The sequence below is a fragment of the Delphinus delphis genome, chromosome 20 (genome assembly GCF_949987515.2).
Source record: "Delphinus delphis chromosome 20, mDelDel1.2, whole genome shotgun sequence".
NCBI classification, from domain to species: Eukaryota; Metazoa; Chordata; class Mammalia; order Artiodactyla; family Delphinidae; genus Delphinus; species Delphinus delphis.
The window spans coordinates 5,460,202-5,466,288 of NC_082702.1; positions in this window are offsets into that span (position 1 = coordinate 5,460,202).

The window sequence follows — 6,087 nt, forward strand, 5'->3', positions numbered from 1 at the left end:
GTTACTGTTGAAACAGAGCAGGACACTTTCGGGCCCTACCGGGTACAGATCCTTTCTATTGTCCCCCTTCTTGTTTATAGTAAATAGGCTTCAGCCTCCTAGACCTTCCTTCAGTACCAAAAGGCAGATCCACATAGTTGCTAATCAGAGAAGTAAGGGAATGCAGAAGAAAAGCAGGAGCAATCAAGAAATAATAGTGCAGAGATTAAAGCAGGATCCTGGTTCCTTCTGAAGGAATATATATAAGAATATTTTTGAGTTCTTCTGCAGGAACTCAGGCCCCCACTCAGGTGAAGGATGGTAACTTCAGGCTAAGTGCAAGATTCCTGGACCCCACCCTGTTACCTCACCACCAACCAATCAGAAGAAAGTCACACACCCTGCAGCCCTCACCCCAAATTTTGCCTATTAAAAACTTCTCCCTGAAAACCATTGGGGAGTTTTTTTTTTTTTTTTTTTTTGCACATGAGCCACCCTTTCTCCTTGCTTGACACTGCGGTAAAACTTTCTCTCCTCCAAAACGCTGACGTTTCACTTTGGCCTCCCTGTGCATCGGGCACGCGAACTTGAGTTTGGTAACACTATCTCTCACAGTTTTAAGGTAAAAGCTACAGTTGTGCGGGCCACATATGTTGGAACCTAAGATGTCTTCCTCTTCGCAGTTGAAAACGGCTTAAATCAAAAGCTATTTTTGTGAGCATGTTGGAGTCCTGCCAGTGAGGCTGAAGCAACACTGTGGTCTGGGGAACTGATGTGGAGTTAAAGTGGAGCAGGACCCTATGGGCCCCTCCTGGGTACAAGTCCCTTCTGTGTCCCTGGTTCTTGTTTGTAGAAAATAGTCATCATTCAGCCTCCTTGACCTTCCCTGAGTTCCAAAGGGCAGATTCAAACAGTTGCTAATTAGGGAAGGGAAGGAATGCAGAAACAGGGAGGGGCAGTCAAGAAACAGTAGTGCAGCCTTGGGGCAGGGTCCTGGTTCCTCCTCAAGGAACATATATAATAATATCTTTGAGTTCTTCTGCAGGAACTAAGGCCCCCACCCAGGTGGAGGATGGTAACTTCAGGCTGAGCACTGGATTCCTGGAGCACCACCCTGTTATCTCACCACCAACCAATCAGAAGAAATTCACACACCCTGCAGCCCTCACCCCAAATTCTGCCTGTGAAAACTTCTCCCCCAGAACTATCAGGGAGTTCGACGATTCTGAGCATGAGGATTCCATCCTCTTTGTATTGGTGCCTTTACAATAAATGCCGGATTTTCCTTCACCACAACCTGGTGTCAGTAGATTGGTCAGTAGATTGGCAGCTGTGCTCAGGTGAGCAGACCCAAGTTTGGTTAGGCAACGACAGGAGAAAAAGAAATAAATTTTAACTCGAGCACGTGGAGGTTTCACAGGGACCTAAGAAGGGGACAAGGCAGGCAGCTTTTATACTTTTTAGACAAAGAAAAAAGATTTGCGAGGAATTGGCAGGACAAAGAAACTTAGGCTTCGGGTGCTCAATTAGTGAAGAATCTAAACAGAATTTGAGCTTGGGGTAGTAAATTAAAGAAGTAGTAAGGTTTATACAGGCATCTCACCCGAATTTGCCATCTCTGGCCATAAGGGTTGTCCTTCTACTCCAGATGCGTGGAATGAAACTTTCACATGAAAGATTTATTTCCTGGTTTCAGGAGATAGAAAAGGAGGGTCAAAGTGTCCCCCTTGCATTGGCCGTTTCTTAAGTAGCTTTAATTCAAAATAATCAATACACCATTGAGGCACATTTTGGGGTGGCCCACCCTGGGCCCCAACATCTTGCCATATCAAAAAACAGATGCCAGTTATTAAAGATTTAAAAATATGAAGGAAGTTCCCTGGTGGCCTAGTGGTTAGGATTCCAGGCTTTCACTGAGTGGCCCAGGTTCAATCTCCAGTTGGGGAGCTAAGATCCTGCAAGCTGCACAGCACAGCCAAAAAGGAAAGAAAGAAAGAAAGAAAAACATAAGGAACTAATTTGTTGTTGTTGTTGTTTGTTTGTTTTTATTTTTGGCCACGCTGAGCAGCTTGTGGAATCCCCGACCAGGGAACGAACTTATGCAGTGAAAGCACGGAGTCCTAACCACTGGACCACCAGGGAATTCCCACAAGGAACTATTTTGACCTAATGATTATATGTTGATTATTATATCATTATAATATTAAAACTTGTTTAATTATTATGTTATTATTATATTGAAACAGGAGGGAAGGAGGCAGGGAACAACCTTTGAAAGAATGACATAGCCCGAGGACATGACATAAACTGATTAGAACCAAATGGGTCCAAAACGGTGGACAAGCCTACTTCCACTAGACCTTGAGCCTCAGTATACATTCACATCAGCAAGCTAAATGACACACCCACAGGGGCCTTGACAGTTCCAACACCGACCTTAAGGATCACAAAGTGGGCAGTGGCCCAATTCCTGGAAATCCCCGCCTCTTCCTAAAATAGCTGGAATACTCCTCCCACTCATTAGCCTATGAAATTACCCACCACTATAAAAACTGACCACCCCAGACCCTGGTGCCTTTTCTCACCTTCTGAGATGGCCCACACTCTGTCTGTGGAGTGTGATTCTCTCTAAATAAATCCACTTCTTGTCACTTTGTCTCTCACTGAATTCTTCCTCACTGAATTCTTGTCTCTCACTGAATTCTGTGTGATCTCAGTTGGAAGACTGTGGGTTTTAGCTGGGTTCGAGTCCCGGCACGTGGATTCAAGTCCCAATCTGAGGTGCCTGGTTTCAATATGACTATAATATTAGACCCTGTGACATAAAAATAGAGAATATACATTTTCTAGCACAGATGAAACAACTAAAATAGTTACCACTGCCGAAAAGAAAACAAATTTGAACTTAGATAAGGAGAGGTTTTGTTTGAAAGGATGCACTAGAGAAGATGCTCCAAACTTAGGATCCGCAAAAGTCTCAAAAGCCAGACAGACAAGAGCTTTTCTTTATAAGGAAGGATAAACAAGGCTAGAAAAACAAAAAAACAAAAAACAGGTGAGAGTGGGACTTCCCTGGCCGTCCAGTGGTTAAGACTCCACGCTTCCACTGCAGGGGGCGCCCGCTCGATCCCAGTCAGGGAACGAAGATCTGCAAGCCATGCGGCAAGACCAAAACAAAACAAAACAAAACAAAAAACAGGTGAGAGTGCAGGAGGTTGCTGCATTACCTATAATTGATCAGGGAATGTTTTACCATGAAGTTGCCTACTCTTGGGCTGTTATCATGGCAGGGTTGTTCTGAATTACAGTGCTCATAAGTGATCCAAAATTCAGGGCACTTGGGAGAGGAGAGAATCTTAAGTAAAGTTTGACTAAATCCTATTAACAAGCATTGTTCTGCAGGGGAGGAAAAATTCTCCTTTACCATCTTTGGATCTCTGGCCTAAGAATTAAACTGCTATAAGACAGATCAACAGGAGAAACACATAAAAATTTTATTAAATTCTCACTGTAAGTGGGAACCTTCAGAAGAGAGTGAAGACCCAAAGAAGTGACCACAGCAGGAAGCTTTTATACCTTTTACACAAAAAACAATCCATTTGTGAAGAATTGACAAAACAAAGGGTTTGGGCTAGGGGCAGTAAGTGGTAAAGAAGAAAATAGAAAGATAAGGATTTGTTTAACAAGGTTAGTTTGTACAGATTTCTTGGCCCCAAATTTCCTGTCTCTGGTGATAAGAATGTCTTTCTTCCTCCTGGTACGAGGAGGGCACATTTTACATGGGAGATCCTGCTTTCAGGAAGACAATGGATGGTCAGAATGTCTTTCTTTCACTGGCTGTTCTTAAGTGCATTCATTTCAAAATAATCGACATGCTGAAGTGGCATTTTTTGGACTTACATAGTTTGGTTTTCTTTAGTTCCTATTGATCAGTGGGGACAAACAATTCAATAAATATTGATGAGACAAAGAATGGCGACTTGAAGGGTCTGTATCTGCCTTGTTCCTAGGTAAACAAGGGGATTCTCATGAGTCTTACTGAAGTCAAATGGGGAAGGGTAGCACTTTGCAGTAATCTGTTTCCTACATGTGGGTGGGGGTGAGGGGTTCTTTAACCTTAGCCATTTTCCAAAATTATAGAGTTGGAGAAAAGTTCAACAGTGTCACCACATATTAATTCAACAAATTCAACACTGACACCAAGTAAAATTCCAGAAATAATAAGTACACATGCTATATCTGAAAAACAGAACATTAGAAACTTTAAACTATTGATAATAATAACAAATTTGCCCAAGAACGTTGGTCTATATGCCCTTTGAATAACACCAAAGGGTCCTGTGTCTTCATTGTGTTCTTGTTGTGTTCCTGTCTGAGTTGGAAAAACACATTCCTGTGTTTCTCTTTTATTCACACACAATACTTCTGACACTCCTTTAGAAATTTATTTATTTAATTTTGGCTGTGTTGGGTCTTCGTTGCTGTGCGTGGGCTTTCTCTAGTTCTGGCGAGTGGGGGGGGGGCTACTCTTCGTTTTGGTGTGCAGGCTTCTCATTGCCGTGGCTTCTCTTGTTGCGGAGCACAAGCTCTAGGCATGTGGGCTTCAGTAGTTGAGGCTCGTGGGCTCAGTAGTTGTGGCTCGCGGGTTTAGTTGCTCCGAGGCATGTGGGATCTTCCCAGACCAGGGCTCAAACCTGTGTCCCCTGCATTGGCAAGTAGATTCTTAACGACTGTGCCACCAGGGAAGTCCCTGACACTTCTAACATAGTGTTTTCCCCGCCAAACAATCCTCTGACACCAGTTGGGTGTCCTACAATTCAACTCAATTTTGACGCCATCTACCTGGAGATAGCATTGGATCCCACAGGTTAAGAGCTCAGTCCTACAAGACTGCCCCTCCTCCACTGCAGAGGCCAATTACAAGTCCAGTTTGTCACCTGTGTTTCTGGCTGACCAGGTATAAGTCGAAGGCTCCTATGACCCCCTCCTCTAGTTCAATTAATTTGCTAGAGTGGTTCACAGAACTCAAGAAAATAGTTTACTTGCTAGATTGCTGGTTTATTATAAAAGGATATAACTAGGGTACAGCTAAAAGGAAGAATGCATAGAGCAAGGTATGTGGAAAGGGGCTTGGCACTTCCATACACTCTCTGGGTGTGCCACTCTCCCAGCACCTCCACGTGTTCACCAGCCAAGAAGCTCTCAGAACCCCATACTTTTGGGATTTTTATGGTGGCTTCATCACATAGGCAGGATGGATCATTAACTCCATTTTCAGCCCTCCTCTCTGTGGAGAATGGGGGCAGTAGGTAAGGGAGGTATGGAAAGTTCCCACCTTCTAATCATAGATTGGTCTTTCTGGTGACCAGCTTCCATCTAGGAACCCACCAAGATTTGTCTCATTAGAACAAAAGAGATTCCTATCACCCAGGAAATTCTAAAGGATTTTGGAGCTCTGTGGCAGGGATCAAAGACCAAATATTAGAACAAAAGAAGCTTCTAGTGCTCTTTTATCACTTAGGAAATTTCAAGAGTTTCAAGGGCTCTGTGCCAGGAACCAAGGGCAGAGACCAGTGGATATATTTTCTATGATTTCACACTATCACACATAAGACATCATTGTCTGTTATAACACAACATTGTAAATCAACTATACTTCAATAAAATAAATAAAAAGGAAAGACATCATTATCTGTTGGAAGACATGGCTCTAAATCACCAAAGTCAGAGGTCTCTGTGACTGTTAAGTTGAATAAGAACCTAGGGGCTGGGTGGGGGAAGGAAGGATTGGGAGTTTGGGGTTAGCAGATGCAAACTATTATATATAGGATGGATAAACAATAAGGTCCTACTGTATAGCACAGGGAACTATGTTCAATGTCCTGTGATAAACCATAATGGAAAAGAATATGAAAATGAATACATATATATATATATATATATATATATATATATACACACACACACACATATCTGAGTCACTTTGCTGTACAGAAGAAATTAACACAACATTGTAAATCAACTATACTTCAATAAAATAAAATAAAATAAACCTAGGAGCTATATTAAGAAAGATATTTTTTCCCTTTGTCATTTTTCTGCTGATCA